The sequence below is a fragment of the Prinia subflava genome, assembly GCF_021018805.1.
Source record: "Prinia subflava isolate CZ2003 ecotype Zambia chromosome W unlocalized genomic scaffold, Cam_Psub_1.2 scaffold_33_NEW, whole genome shotgun sequence".
Taxonomy (NCBI): Eukaryota; Metazoa; Chordata; class Aves; order Passeriformes; family Cisticolidae; genus Prinia; species Prinia subflava.
This window is the reverse complement of record NW_026960610.1, coordinates 442,145-458,909: the sequence shown is the minus strand read 5'-3', so window position 1 is coordinate 458,909 and position 16,765 is coordinate 442,145. Positions and strand designations below refer to the sequence as shown.

The 16,765-nt window shown below is 45.4% G+C and overlaps 1 long non-coding RNA gene across 1 annotated transcript in view; it reads left to right on the top strand.

The window, feature by feature from the left end:
- The first annotated feature begins 425 nt into the window (after positions 1-425).
- LOC134565096 (uncharacterized) overlaps positions 426-16,765 on the top strand; it is a 39,469-nt gene continuing 23,129 nt past the window's right edge. Inside the window, exon 1 of the long non-coding RNA XR_010083768.1 lies at positions 426-557. This is a non-coding gene — a long non-coding RNA (uncharacterized LOC134565096). The remainder of the gene's footprint in view (positions 558-16,765) is intronic.

The following is a 16,765-nucleotide window of genomic DNA, read 5'->3' as shown; positions in this document are numbered from 1 at the left end:
CTGCACAATTGGGAGCTGATAGCTGTACTGTACAGAGACAGACAGCACTTTCCCACTGAGAAAACATCTACAAGCCAGTACTAAACCAGGGAAAGGCTGACATAAACCCTCACACACATCACTCATGAGCAGTGGTAGATGAACTTTTGCTACAGGACAAAGGAAAACACGGTATTGCATCACAACCAAGCCTTTGCTCTGCCTGAGCGAGGCAGCTGCCAAGGAGTAACTTTAGCTTATTTTTAATACAATGCACACATACGATGCCCACAGGCCGAACATGCTGGCAGCAGGCAGCTGCAGCCAAGGCCGGCAGTGCAGGTCACAGAAGGGCCGGGCAGGAAGAGCAGCCACCGGCACCTCTTGGGACTCGCTTCGTGAATCGTTCCTCAGGAACAGCAGTGAAATCCCCTCAGGCGGCCGTGCTTCGGAGGAGGGCGAGGCGGGCGGAACAGAGGAGCCGCGCCCCGGGGGCGGGTTCATGGGCGCTGCCGCGCCCGCCGCACTCCGTCCCGGGGTGGCGGCCGAAGGGCCGGCGATAGAGCGGCGGTCGAAGGGTAAGAGCGGCCGGCCTTGGGGAGCGGGCGTAGGGCGCTGCCGGCGGAGGGCCGCGGTGCTCGCTCCACCAGGGAAAGTTGCCGCGGCTGTTGGGGCGGTTCCCGGCGGCTCCGCTGAGTCTGCCCCGAGCCCGCAGGCCTGCCGGGACGGGAGCGTCGACTCTCCCTTTGCCCCGGTCCCGGGCGGCGGCGGGCTGGGCCAGAGGAGCCCGGCGGGCTTGGGCCCGGGGGTTGCCCGGCCCGGCTGCTGCGGCGCTTGGACAGCCCGAGCTGGGTCCGCATCTGCCCGGGGCTCGCAGCCGGGGCGGGGGGGCGGGCCCCCCCGGGTCGCGGTTCCGCGGCTCCCGTTGAAGCCGTCGAGGGCTGGGCCTTGCCCGCCGGGCTGCCCTCGGCCGGCGCTGCCGGAGCTCGGGGACCACGGCCTTCAGTAGCTCCGTCCATTGGGCCGGGGCTGGCGGTTTGTTTTATCCTCACCTCAGACAGCGTTGAGCACTGCGCTGCTGGGAGTTTTCGCTTCAAAACGCTCCTTTATTGCAATATTCGTGAGAGCAGCGGCACTTCTGATCATCGCTCTTTTTCAGTTAATTTTGTATAGAACAGGCTGGATAAACTCATTTGTTAAAAATCAGTTTAAAGCTCTTTTTTATACTTCTCCAAGTGACTTTCTGGTAAGTGCTTGTCATAGAATCACTCAGGTTGGAAAAGCCCTGTAAGATCACAGAGTCTAACCAGTAACATTTACCGTGTGTACCAATAAACGATGTCTCCAAGCACCATATCCACAAACCGTTTGAAGGCTTCCAGGGATGGTGTTTCTAGCCTCTTCCAATGCCTTATCACCATTTCAGTGGAGAAGTTTTTCCTAATATCCAATCTAAACCTCATCTGATGTAATTTGAGGCCATTTCCACTCACATTACTTGAGAGAGGTGACCAACCCCCACCTGGATCCAGCCTCCTTTCAGGTGAGTGTAAGAGAGCCACAAGGTCCCCCTAGCCTCTTTTTCTCCAGGCTAAACAACCCCAGTTTTTTTTCCCCTGCATGATAAACTCTGCTGATATGGATCAATACATGCAGTTGCCACATTGCATTAGCTTGTAGTGCTCCTGGATACCCACCTCTGCAGAATTAAAATATTTCCTCTGCCTCAAGCTTGCCTTCACCTCTGCTGGTGGGACTGCTCAGGGGCTACACTGTCTGTGAGAGCAGGGAAACCAAATGTCTGAAAGGTAACCTAGCAAAATATTATTTTTTTTCTCTTCAAGATAACCCTCTTTCCTGATCTGGTTGATGGTATGGTCTCTGAAACTGTTGTGATGGCCCAGGGCCTGGCATGAGTGACCAACTGGGAAACTAGGGATGGTAAGAGCTGTTTGAGCTAGCAGTACAGTGAGCAGATGTGAGGGGTGTCTTTGGAACAATTATTCCCACTACTTGCATGTTGCTCATACGGACTATGTGAGTGTTTCAGGTTAGATATTGCCAGGTTGTTAATTTCCCCTTAAAGTGTTAGTTTGTTTTAAAGTATGAACTCAGGTGACACAATTTAGGATGTTGTAAGATAAGGACAGTTCAGCCTGTGGTTATTGTAGTAAATCCTAGTGCAAGGGCAGATGTGTTCCAAATGTTTTTACCATGGCAGAGTGGCTAAAAGGAAATAATAATTTGATAAAGGGGTTAAATGTCAAATTCCTTGTGATTTGTCAGTTGTAACAGTTAAGGTAGTTGCTTATTGATATGTCACGGTTGATTCCAAAAGGCCATGCTGCTGAGCAGCAATTCAGTGGATCAGCCAGTAAATAATTCTGTGTTTTGTATAGTTACGTAGTGAGAAATAAATTTCTGATGCTTGAAGAGCTCCTGGCTGTGAACACAAGTGGGGAAGAGCAAGGGTAATGGTGTGCACTAGCAAACCTCTATAGCTTACTCAGATCTATGAAGAGAGTTAGGGCTTTTAGGTGATTTATTGCAGTAGTAGGAAGATCGTTGCAGCCGTGATGGTGTAAGGATATAGGTGAAAGAAGATTTGCAAGGGCAGGATAATATATCAGTTGGTTTAACAGATGTACTTGCAAAAGAGAACAAGATTTTGTGTACACCAGGTGATCTGCAGGCTTGACATTCATATCTCTACAGGTTGTAACAACAGTGTTCTGGATGTTTTAATCTGCTGCACCACAAATCTTAGTGGGGTGGCAGAAATTTAGTTGGCACCAACTTGGTGGAAAGCTTTAGGAAGCTCTTTATCTTAAGGTACAGTGGGCAGAAAGGACTCTAGAGATTACTCACTGCTTCAGTTTTGTAGAAAGTACTTTGTGTATCTGCTTTGCTTATATGAGACACTGAAGGTATGTCTATATAACATACACAGCTGTGTGCAGAGATTAATCCTGAGAGATTCAGCCTTGCCAGACAAAGTTACAGTTAATTCTAAGTGCATTTGGCAGCAGTTCCCTAAGAGGAGCGATTCAGTGCTGCAGTCTGTGCTGTAGCTGCTGCTTCCAGAGATTCCTGGTTATTTTATGTTAATGTTAATTGCACTAGCTTTTTCTCCACTACATATGTGTGAAATCAGGGACCCTATTTTTGGGGTTGGAGATGGAGCAAACGCAGGTCCAATCAATATGATTAATAACATACGTTCTCCTCTTTATTCCTGAAATGGCTGGTTTTATACAGTGCAGAATAGTTTACAGTTGCAGGTGCATTTCTACTGGCATTCAGCGTGAACAAGTACGTACACTATTTCAGTTTAAGGCAGCTACCGTGTCTTCACTCCATTTGCCCCATGCAGTCTGTGCCCACACCTTAATCCAATTTCTGACTGTGCCACAAAGCTTATCTACTTCTACGCAGGCCAAAATCTGAGGCCTAGCAGGCCCAGAACTGAGGCCCAGTTTGGGATAGCTCAAATCTCATTCCACAGCACATTGTGCCCACGATCTCTAAGAAATTCGGTTACAGTTCCCTCTTTTTCTTTTTGAGCTATCCAAACTGACGCTAGGGCACGGCTGGCTAATTTTTGCATACATCGTATCAAGCAAGGCACGATAATTAAAATAACTATAATAACAATAAGTACTGCTATACTAAAACGGATCAAGTCCTTGATCCACCCAGTAAAACCCCATGGTCCAAGCCATTTGTCAAACGGAGTGTCTACAACTACATGTTTTTTCATGTTCTCTTTTAACTGTGATAACTGCTTGTAAATTGATTGTGAATGATCTGATAAATTCATGCAGCACATGCCCTCAAATTCTTCACATCCATGCCCTTGTGCCAAAAGGAGGAAGTCCACAGCGGCTCTGTTTTGGAGAACTGCATGACGAATATCATTAACATCTTGGGCAAGCTCACTTAGTAGATTAGATGTTACATTAATTTGCTTTCCTGTCCAGCAGGCCAAATTTTTTAATTGAGTGAGGGCTTGCGCTGAAGCAACTCCTGGGGCAAAAAATGATGCTGAGATTACAGCTGCAGGTTGCCATAAGTCAACTCGATCTCTACAGTTGGGGCCTAGTTGAGACATACTGCGTTTGACTCGTTGGGTCTTTTGAGACAATCCTAAAACTTGATGAATGCTAGGAGCAAACAATGTCAATTTACCAAAATAACACGGTCCCCCTAAACCCTTTTGGGGCATTGCAGACCAGGCTCTATCTCCACAAATGAGAAAGATCCCTGGTGGCAATTTCCTAGCAACACCTCTTAATGGTGTCACGGACTCAGTCCAATTGTTACAATATTCAGTGTAGTTATAATGCAATGGGGACTGGGGAGATAACCAAGTGTTGTCATTCTTCAGTTGCTGTTTGTCTATAATTAGCAAACTTGAATTTATCATAAAATGTCCAAAGATTAGACAGTAATTTCCCGGCACAGAACCTAGAAGATCAAGTTCCTGGGGCTCTGTACTAGCAACTTTAAGATTTTGTGCAATGGCAACAGCTTGTGTTCCTAAAACACTTTTTGGATTAATTTTGATTTGAGACTAGGTTCTGAACTCTGTCATGGAGTCCACTGGGACCCCAATCAAGCAAGTCCGAAAAGGATTAGATGGAGTAGCTAGAGACAAGCAAAAGGAATCTTGTTTGCTCTGTTTGGCCCAAGTAACCCACATATTTTGTCTTGGGTCAATCAAAAGCATTCCTGATCCTGTCTGTATTAAAACATTAATTAAAATAAACATTCCAGCACCTAACATTCTGCTCATCCTTTTAGTTCTCTCAAACAAAACAAATAACACTTGCGTATTACTTAAATTCTAACAACGACTTATCATAACTTAATCATATAACTGTAACAATATAACTATTTGTTCTGATTTAACAATTAATTTTCAACAGTCTCTGGGTCTTTTCGAGGTGCTTCAGGTAAATCACTGCTGTCACCATGGTTACCACTGCTGATTGGTATCTCTGACTGCGGACATGCATGAGTAAATCGGCTCGGCACCCAAACAGGTCCTGCTTCTCCTGTGGAAACACACATAACCACAACCATTAAATAACACAGGACTCGGTCCCTGCCATTCGCCCGTTCACATGTTTTTGTGATATACATAAAGCCCTGGAATTGCTTGTGGTCTTCCTTCTTTCACTGCATGATGATGGATGACGACCGCAGGCTCTTCTCTTCCTTCTGCTAGGCACAAATAGTTTAAAGTGAACAGTACCTTGGATCATCGACTAGTTATGTCAGCTCATCACCCTGTTTTAGCTTTGCTAGATATTCTTTCAGTGTCTGTTGGAGTCCAGGATATCCCTCTGGCTGCCCAGGAGGGTTTGGAGACTGGACAGGAGGGTTTGGAGACTGGACAGGAGGGTTTGGAGACTGGACAGGAGGGTTTGGAGACTGGACAGGGGGGTCTGGGATCTGTACAGGGGGGTCAGTTAGACCCACACAGATCCCAGGAGGACACTGACTCTGATTCCTGTCCATGGGAGTGAACTCTCACATGCAGGAAGAATCACAAACCCTAAGAATTTAAAATAAGTAGTAGCTGGTTTATTATAGAATATAAATATAGAAATTAGGATTCTTAGTATATGGGGCTTAAGAGACAAGATGGAGGAATTGGGGAGTGGCCCCAGTGCTCCTTGTTCTTGATCTCGTCCCCCATCTTTTGCTGAGTTGGATTTTAGAGATTGGTTTAGAGTAGAACTGACATGTTAGCATAGGTAGTAGGTATTGGTAAAATTTTGTAAATAAAAAATACGTCTCGGACAGTGGTTGGGTCAGGGGTACCGTACTTAAGGTGCGGGGCTCTCTGATCCGCCCCAGTCCAGCCGTGTGTCTTGCTTTGCTGGGGACGCCTTGCAAAGCTGGACAAGAACTGAGAGATAATTAAGAATAAACAGCCTTGATAACACGAACTGCTGGACTCAACTTGTCGTCTCTGGCTTCGGTGTGAAACACCTAGGGCGAAGAGAAGACTGAAAAGCTTATTACCTCGGGGAACAGCAACCCCTAGGAAACTCCCAGGGAACAGCAACCCTGGGGGAACCCCTATTACCTTGGGGAACAGCAACCCCAAGGAGAATCTCAGGGAATCATAACCCTGAGATCCGATTAGCCCTTTCTATGATGGCCTGACCAGTGGGAGAGTGAGGAATTCCGGTGGTATGCTTGACTCCCCACTTCTGCAGAAATCTAGCAACTCGCTGACCGACATAGGCTGGACCATTGTCGGTCTTAATTTCTGCAGGCACTCCCATCACTGCAAAACAAACAGTCAGGTGTCTTTCAACATGCAAAGCTCTCTTGCCTGATTGCGCTGTGGCCCAGATAAATTTAGAATAGGTATCAACAGTGACATGGACATATCTCAATCTTCCAAATTCTGGAACATGAGTTACATCCATCTGCCACAATTCTGAAGCTTTCATTCCCTTTGGGTTTGTACCCCGACCAAGGCCAGGCCCATGATGACTACATTGAGGGCAGGCACACACAATTCCCTGCGCATCATTCAGGGAGATTTGGAATTGACGACGCAAGGCCCCAGCATTTTGATGAAAATTCTCATGGCTGTCGCGAGCCCTTACAAATTTGTTTTCAGGAGGGATATGGGCAACGCAACTGACTGCAGCGTCTGCTCGTGAGTTGCCTTCTCCTAAACCGCTATTGCACTGATGGCCGCGAATGTGCATGACACAAAAGGCATGCTGACGCTGTTTCAGTACACTTCTTAATTGCAAAAATAGTTCTCCAAGGTGCTGATTTTGAGTGATCCTGATGAGTGCATCCTCAGCTCTTTGCACGACTCCAACCCCATATAAAGAGTCCGAAACAACATTGAGTGGTTCTTTGTTCCAGGTCTGTAAAGCCCAACACACTGCTCTCAGTTCAAGGGCTTGCAGACTGTCTCCCACTTCGGTCTTAAGTAAATGTTGTATCCATTCTCCTTGCTGTTGCCATACACACACAGCCCTTTTTGCTTTTCGGCCGGCATCAGTAAACACTGTTCTGCCTTTAACTCGTGTCAAGGAGCACAAAGGTCTCTCTAGCCGTTGGTAATGTGTAATTAGAGCCCACATCAGGCATTTTGGCTGCTGGTTGTGAACTACACCTGTAAAACCCAGCAATGCTTCTTGCAATGTGACAGAATGCCTCAGCTTCCATTCTAAATCTTCGCTTCTGACAGGAATACTGATGTCTGCTGGTTCCTTTCCATCTATCTCTATAATTCTGTCCCTACCCTTTTTATCAACGCAGCAAGAGCGTCTGTTCTGGTCATGACACGACTCTTTGGTTGCACAGGTAAAAACACCCATTCCAACACACTTGCTGTTGACCTAAACTTAGACAGGCATTCCCCCTTTTTCTTTTGCCATTGAAAAACAATGGCAAATGGACAGGCATTAGCGTTGGAAATGAAAAAGTGACAGTGGAAGATGCTCTAAGCGACGAGCACTCCAACCACGTTGTAACTTTTCTGATACCTGACTTAAAGCTCTTTGTTGTTCAGGGGTACACTTTCGAGGACTGCTGGCATCGCTGCCATGAAGCCACGGTAGAAATGGATGTAAATCATCATTGGTAATTCCTATGATGGTACGAACCCATTGTAAGTCTCCAAAAAGTCTCTGAGCATCATGTAAGGCGGAAATGCTGGTGTGTAAAGTGATTTTCTGTGGGCGAATTTGTGCATTTGTGATCAGCCAACCTAAGTATCTCCAAGGAGCTGATTGCTGTATTTTTTCTGGGGCTACAGTCAGTCCACGATGTTTCAATTGTACAATCAGCCAGTTTAATTCTGTTTCTGCCAATGGCTTTTTGGTGGCAATAAGAATGTCATCGACATAATGATAGATCATTGCACTAGAAAAATGCTGACGAATGGGTTGTAAAGCCCAGTTAACAAATAATTGACACATTGTCGGTGAGTTGCGACCCCCTGGGGAAGGACTGTCCATTCATATCACTGTGCTGGGGCTGCTCTGTTGATGGATGGCACAGTGAAAGCAAAGCGGTGAGTGTCCTGTGGATGAAGCGGGATGGTGAAGAAACAGTCTTTTAAATCGATGATTACGATGTTCCACCCTTGAGGTATCATAGTTGGTGCTGGCAGGCCTGGTTGTAAAGCACCCATTGCTTGCATTTGCTCATTGACTTTGCGGAGATCATGTAACAATCTCCATTTTCTTGATTTTTTTGGGATAACAAATATTGGCTTGTTCCATGGACTCACTGAGGGTCGAATATGACCTGCTTCTAGTTGCTCTTGTACCAATTGCTTAGTAATTTGCAGCCTTTCTTCTGTCATTGGCCACTGCTCGACCCATACAGGAGTTTCAGTCAACCAGGTGATTTTTAAAATGGGTGGCTGCTCTGCAGTGGCCATCATGCAAAATGCTGGTTAGTGGTTAGGACCATCCCTATCTGGGAGAGCACATCTCTGCCTAATAATCCTGGAATCTATTCTGGCATTGGCATAACATAGGGTTGAGCTCCAATAACTTGATTGTCTTCAAAGATAATACGGATAGGGTCCGCACTCATTAAGGGGACACTCATGCCGCCGACCCCCACAACGTGGGTGTAGGGAGATTGGAGAGGCCAACCAGTGCAGTTGATTTATTATGGATATGTCTGCGCCCGTGTTGAGAAGTGGTGATCGGGTGACAATTTCGTCACCGCGTTGTAATTTCACTGTGATTCGTGGGCGATCTTTCAGGCTCACTGTAAGTAAAACATAGTGGTTGGTTGATCCAAAGTTTCCATTTCCTCTTTCTAGTTCAGTTGGCTGTTTTGGTAGCTGACGATGTGGTAGAATATTTTCAAAATGGATAATGTGAGCAATTTTGCTCCCTTTTGGAATAGTCACAGGTGGCTGCAAAGCATAAGCGATTATTTTCACTTGTCCGGTGTAATCTGCATCGATGACTCCTGGAACTACGATTACACCTTATTTGCTTGTGGAGGATCTTCCTAATAATAAACCTCCAACTAGAGAAATCGTACTATACATTGGTCCATATACATCGGTGGGAATCAGGGTCACTTCTTTGTCTTGCAGGGTAACTTCTTCTGCTGTTGTTATATTAATGCCAAGACTTCCCCATGTAGCAGGCCTGTTCTTGTTTAAGAAACCATTTTTGGAATCTTGTGGGTCAAGGCATTGATTTGTGTCTTGGCGTGCTGCCTTTGCACGCTGGCTTTGAAGTTTCCCTGCTTCCTGCAAGCTTCAGTGGCATGGGTGTCTGCATTACATTTGTGACACCACACAGTCTTTTGACATGTTCGCTTGAAATGGCCTTTATCACCACAGCGGAAGCAAATGATGCTAGATGCTGGTTTTTTGTTGCTGCTGGAATGGCTGATGCTTTTCCCTGTCAATGCAGCTGTGATAATATGTCCCTGTTGCTGCTGCATTGCATCTTGCATAGCTGCTGTGAATGCTGCTGTTTGATTATTTTGTTCTGCTCTGGCTGCTCTTACTAACATTTCATCGCCCCCACAACCTTGGGGAAGGGAGGCTAACACAGTCCTGGTGCGTGCATTGGCATTTTCAAAAGCAAGGGAACGAAATAGATGCTCTTGCACATCTGTGGGTAGATCTGGGGCATCTTTTAGAGCTGCAGATAGACAATCGATGAACTGGGCGTAGGGTTCAGTAGCTCCTTGCTTAATATTTGCATATGACGCAGGCTTTTTCTTATCTGGCACTAGTAGCAAATCTTTGTGGGCCGATGCTTGAGACAGCTGATGGATTTCAATTGGAAAAGTTAGTTGTACATTTGTAGTCGCGTAAGCGCTGTGTCCAGTTAGCATATCTGGTTGTATACCATAAAATGGGTCTCCTAGTGTTTGGTGTTTATTTGCCTCTTCTGTTGCAAGACGTCTCCATTCTCTTTCAAAAATAAGAAATTGTGAACGAGTTAACAGTAACGTTGCTATACTTGCACAATCTGCGGGGTAGAGAAGATCGGCCGCAAAAATATACTGTATGATATTTTTTGCTGCCTCCGATCTGATCCTGTGGTTGACTACAGTTTGTTTGGCAGACTGTAAAACTTTCCACTCATGTGGTTGCCATTTGGCAGTGTTTTGCTCAATTAGCACTGGGCAGGCTATTAAATTTGCAGCCGTGTAGTCTCCGTCTAAAATGGCGCTTTTTTTTACGGCTGACCAGCGCTTTTGAATTGGGTCTGTTTGGCTGGTAGACAGCGCCATCTGCTGGGCAGCAGGCGGTAATGCCTGCTTTCTTTGTAGAGATGAAAAAGCTGGCAGATCATGAGTTTTTTGTGGAGAAATCCTTGATGCTTCAATTGTTTGTTGCTCTAATTGGCTCTGGAGATTAGAAAGCTCAGCGAGTTTAGCGACTATTTGCTGCAATTCATCCGACCTCTGCATCTTTTCTGATGGCCGAGGTGTGCAACGAACATCAGGCTCAGAAATCTCTCCCTCAGAGTCGGATTCTGGCAGGGGGCACTGAGATACTTGTGGATGGGTGATGGGTTTTGCTGATGCAGGCTGCGGGGGTGCAGGGGCTTCAGGTTGGACCATGTCTGCGTTTTCGGAAGCTGGCATGGGTGCAGCCATGTTTGTTTTGATCACATGTGCTGATGATGTCAGTTCCTTTTCCGATGGGGAGAAGGCTGACAACGCTCTGCTCTCGGCACCGCCCTGAACTCTGCCTCCTCTCTGCGTCACTTGGGCTAGCCCCACTCCGCCTTCGGCCCCGCCTGCCTCCTCATCTTTCACCACGCCCCCTGAGCCTGGTGGCCGAGCTGTTTCCTGATCGCTCTCTTTCTCCCCGGGTGTTGGTGGAAACATTTCTTGCACTCAGTTTGCATGATTATTCGCCGTATCTACAACTTCACGTAGGGAAGAGCAAAGCGGAGCTGCATTGCCTCTGACGGGATGCATGGAATTTATACTGAAAAACCTCGCTACTTTAGATGGTTTTTCCAGCTCTTTTGGCTTAGAGAGGGACGCCCCTGGGTCAGAGGGAAGGGGAGTTGCTTTTTCCAAAGCCAAAATTGCGGGTTGGGAGGCTCTGGGTTCCGCAGCGAATGTTTGCAAGGTATTTATCACTTTTTTCCAAATCACGCCTAACTGAACAAATTTTTGCTTCTTTCCCTTGCAAAATAACAGAGTCCCATAATAATTCACCTATATCCTTCCATTCTGCTTCACTAAAGAGAAGCGATGGCTGGATTAACTTTCCTTTTTTCCGAGCCCATAGGGTTAACTCTTCTATATCAGTTTCTTTTATCTTTTCGCCCCTTTTTGAGGCAATAGTTGCTAAAAGTTGCACAGCTGCGCGAAAATCCTTCTCCATGCTTTTAAAATCCTTTGTCTCCCTCACGTCAGCGGCTTACCTCTTTCTTCCACCGCGTGTTGCTGTTCCCCTTCGGGTGAATCAGACGAAACAACGCTATCCAAAAACCCCAGGTCCGTAAGCTCAGCGCTGCTTGTGTCCTGTTCAGTCGAATGTACAGTCTGAATCTTATACACAAAACAACTCCAAGCAGCAGAGACTTTCACCGCGTCGAGGCGAAATCCATATTTAAATGAAAAGTTTAAAAATCAGAATGAAATCCGCATTTAAGCTCCGCATTTAGGCATAATAAAATCAAATAGAATCAGCATCTAAGCAAAAATAAAAAGCAAAAGAGGGGTCCCTGTTCACAGGCACCAGATAAAATCAGGGACACTATTTTTGGGGTTGGAGACGGAGCAAATGCAGGTCCAATCAATATGATTAATAACATGCATTCTCCTCTTTATTCCTGAAATGGCTGGTTTTATACAGTGCAGAATAGTTTACAGTTGCAGGTGCATTTCTGTTGGCATTCAGCGTGAACAAGTATGTACACTATTTCAGTTTAAGGCAGCTACCGTATCTTCACTCCATTTGCCCCATGCAGTCTGTGCCCACACCTTAACCCACTTTCTGACTGTGCCACAAAGCTTATCTACTTCTACGCAGGCCAAAATCTGAGGCCTAGCAGGCCCAGAACTGAGGCCCAGTTTGGGATAGCTCAAATCTCATTCCACAGCACATTGTGCCCACGATCTCTAAGAAATTCGGTTACATATGTGGGTTTTTTTCTTTGTCATTCTCAATAAAGTGTAGGCACCCTCTTGTTAGTGTAGGAAAATATATAACCACACAAAGGTGATCATATGTGGTTCTTTATTTGAGCGTGCGGGACACAGGGGCATGGAATGCCCAAATCTTGTGCCCAAGAATACAGAGTTCCTTTGTGATTTTATAGTTTCAAATTATACGTATGTTAACTAACCTCCACCCCTAGATACTGGCTCTCCTATTTCTTAGATACTGTCTTAAATCATACCTATGCTTTACCCTGAGTTATACTTGATTTGGTTAAAACAATGCTTCTCAATTATCTCCTGGGCTGGAGTCACACTTGATTCAATTTAAACAACAGTATGAGTCTGGTTGCGGAAAGCTGATGTTTGTTCCAAGGCCAGGTTGCGTCAGATTTCAATCTGTGCGTCTTCTACCTTCCCCCCACCATCTGCAGCTAGCTTATACAGAAATTATTATTTTTAACTCTCCACTATCACTCTCATCAAACAGTTTCTGTGCTTCTCTTCCCTTGTACATTCCCATGTTGAAAGGCATTTTTCAAGTAATAGCAGTATCGTTTACAACCTATGAAAACCGTCTTACAAACTTTTTTTCATGTTTCTTCAGTGGAAGCTTTTATGTGGCACTCTTGCAGTTCTCTTTGTATATTGTGAAAAACGTGAGATGATTAATTCATGTTCTTATGGTAAATTGGAAAATTATAAAGCTGTATAAATTTATATCAGGTAAAAGTCTATGTTTTAGGAGGTTTCTCCATTCAGAAGGGAACAAAAGACTTAGCAGCTTTCTCAAGTATTGGGAGGGGACCTGTTGAGATGAGCCGGTATCAGCAACTCACACCTCGGGAGCCACCTTCACAGACCATCAAGCAATATCACCCATATCTCGAACATTCATCAACTATAAGGATCCATAGAAACTGAACATTAACACATGGACTTGGGAGGGGAGCTCTTTTCAATCCGACCGGAGATGGATTTGGGTTTGAATAGCAACCAAGAAACAAAGGGAAATATTGCCAGAGGCAGAATAAAGAGTATAAAAACCAAGCCTCGAACATGGCAAATTCGTGTACCCAGCTAGAGACTCAGACGGCCAGGGTCTATGTCTATGGGTCACCCTTGGCTCTCTTTTTCCCGGGAGAAACTCTGTCAAGTAAGTGTTGCTGTTTGTGGGGTGGTTTTTTATTGCTTAAAATTCTGTAATTTGATTCCAAATTTTGTGATTTGAATTTTTAATAAACGAAATTATGGAATTTGGTAATAAATTGTCCTGGCATTTATAACAATTTTGACGCCCAACAGAGGGGCCAGTTTTGAATATTCTATGGGCCTTTGCTTCTGACCGGGGGGCGCCCCACTGTAAAAAGCGGCCTGGCGGAGCGGGTAAGTCCAGAAGAACGAACTGGCTTTACGAACCCAGAACCCACAACAGCGAAGGTATTAGGTGTTAGGACAAGCTAGCTTGGGGAGGGCTCAGGAACTCAGCAGGGGTTTTCCCCTGGAACCGTGGTATTTTTTCACTCGTAAAAGTCGACGTGCACGAAGAATCCACGCAGGAAAAGGACCGTAAGTATAGCGTGGTTGAGTGGGGTGACCAAGTGCTTGAGAACGTATATGTGTGTGTGAGTGTGTGTGAAACGCGTGATATTTCGTGTGTGAGTGTTACCCGACGGGGTGTGGGAGTCACCAGGGGTCCTGAAGGAAAGAGGACGTCCCTTCGAGTTCGGGGACTAGTAAGCCTTCTTGACCGCGACCGAGTGGGGTCCGTTAATTTTTTCGGTGGCAGTTACAGAGCCCTCAGTTGACTGAACTTCCACGGAACGGTCATCCGTTGGATCATTAAGTTAACGGCACTGAGTTCGGAAACTCGGGATTTAATTTTTAGTATCTCATAACTTCTGTGCCACGGGGAGTATGGGATCGTATCTCAGTAGAGAACAGGAGGATGATTTGTGGGAAGACTCGGCAGAGGTGGTCCCTGAGTCCCAAGGGGAAGCCCCTTGGGATGGATGTTGGAATATTGGAACGAATGTCCTGGAAGGAGATAGAGAAATATGTGGTCTGGCCGAAGTTCGGCACGTTTGAGTCTTGGATATGTCAGGCTTTGTGTAAATATGTCAGGAACAAGAGGAAAAGGGAGATAGACGAGTTAGAATGTGCGTCGTTGTGGGATGGATCCCAGTTTAGGGTGTATCCGGTAGGGGAGTTGGGAAAAAGGAATGAATGGGAGCCCCCGGACTGCCTTCCTCCTCCCTGCAAACCCCCGCCAGCGCCGGCCCCTGCCCTGATCCTGGAGCCCGCTCCCTACCCTGGTCCGCAGCGTACCCGAGTTCATCCCGCTACAGCCGCGGCACCGCCGGCGGAGAACGGGGTCTCACTAACCGAGACCCCTGCCCCGTTGTTTTTCGCCACCCCGAAACCCCGCTCTTCCCTGGTTCGAGCCAGTGCATGCGCTCCGAACCAAAGCTGGTGCTCACATCCCCAGTGCGAGGGGGAGGAAAGGAGGGGGGGGGTGGAGAAGCGGAGGCATTCAGTCAGGAGGGGATGTGTGACCGTGTTCTAACAGGAGAAAAATGCTATGGGAAAAGCCTCTCTCGCAGCTTGGTGGTCAGGGTGAAGTCTGTCCCAGCCCCCGCCTCCTCTGCAGCCTTCTCGGTGATACATCAGCTGCGTCATCTGAGACACATGCGGGAACACGTGACCCGCGGCTGCCTGCCTCTCGCTCAAAGGGGATTCCCGAGAGGGAACTCAGTCCCCGCTCCTAGTCCTGACTTCAAACTCCCGGCCACCGATGCTAAATTACGAAGAAAAAGATAGGAAAAGGAATTAAAAAGGAATTTTGTTTACTCTTTTCTTTGGTGGTGGTGGATCTTTTACTTCAGGCTGAATACATTTTGGAGGCTCCCTAGAGTTGTTTGTTTTGCTGAAATCGGCAGAGTTCTTGGTTTTTTCTTTCACTAAAAACTAAAAACCGCAGCAGGCGATGAGGCAAGTGCAGTTCCCGGTTGCCGGGAGACAAGGAGAAAAAAAAGCGGCAGGTTTTTTGCAACGACAGGACGGCAGCCTGGAGCCAAAATTGACAAAAGTTTTAAAAACTGTAACAAAGGTGTGCTTAGCAATAGAATAGAGTTGATAAAGTGAAGAGAAAGGTTTTAAGGAGTCTTTTTCTTGTTTAGAATTGTGTAAATAGTGGTAGAAGCTAAATACTTGGAGTTGATGAATAACACTTTAGAAAAGGCCAGGATGCTTTTTTTTTTTCTCTCTCCCTTTAATCACCTGAATTTGTGTAGTTTTTGTCCAATATGGTGAAAGGGGTGCAGATTGCTTTTTAGGCAGTTTACCCTCCCTCCTCTCTATTAACCGTTGTAAGAAGTAAGCCACCAAAAAGTCACGCCCATATGCTTGTGCGGGGGAATGTAGGTATAGACTCCCAGTTCCCATGGAGTTTTCTTAGGAGAGCTTTAGAAACTGGTGTGTTTTCTGCTGGGTGGAGCTAGGCTGCCGAGGCTCAGCGAGATTGCCTTAGGGAGACGTATGAAAGTTTGCTTTGTAGTTGTGGACAGTGTAAAAAGCTATTTGTATTTCACGTATAAAAGGATATAGGGGTAGCTGTTTTTAAATGCCTAGAACAGTAGGCATTGCAGTTGCTTGTTTATTGCATGTGAGGGTTTTTGTGTGCATGCTAAGACTGTGACCGATGTAGCTCATTGATGTTTGAAATGATTGCTACACTTTTGGGTTGGATTGTTGGTTTAAATATGAAATAATAATATAGCGTTTGTGGAGGCAGGCAATGTGTTGCAAGGAGTTTTTTTTTTTCTGTTGATTGAGTTTTTTGAAGCGTGTGACCAGTAGAGTCCGAGTTAAAATTGATTCTTAATTGAACTGGCTATGATTTTTTCTGATTCTCTTTAATCTTTATTTTTTTTGTGTGTTTGCTTGAAAGAAACAGGGAAGGGTTTTTTATATATAGCTGATTTCTTAGAAGGGATAGTTGATTCCTTTAGTATGGTGTCTTTTTGTCTATCCCTGGGTTTGGGAGGGTACAAGTCTTAGAATTGTTCTAGTGCTTGTATTTCTTAGGGGTGAATAATTGTGTAGACTTATTTCTTTGGAATCCCTCAGGAAGTTTTGCGTTTTTCTGAATGTTGTTAGCATTACATGCAGGGGAAAAAAAAAAAAAAAAAAAAAAGAGAGAAAAATATGCTCTTTAAAAACAACTGATGTGTGAGAAGACATTTGTGTTTGGTAGATACAATAGAAAGAAAACTGGTTGTTTGGGTTTCAGCTATTTGAATAGTTAAATACTATATTTTGGTAGGTAAATATTTAAATGGTACACTGAAGGCATAATTAGATTACATATATTAATTTGATTATTTTTTTGAAGGAAAAAGTAAATTAAAACTGACCGGTTTGGATCTAAAATAAATGGAAAATAGGTTAATTTTGTAGAAGCTCTTTGTGACAGATAATGGTGCCTGTATCTGTATTGGAAAAGGTTGAGTAAGCTAATAGGGCCTGAGTTTCAGGGTGACTCGTAGCCCTGAAAAGTTTTCAAGTATTTTGATGCCTGTTACAGATGAATTAACCCTGTTGTTTTATCCACTTCCTATGATAAAAGCTAAAAGAG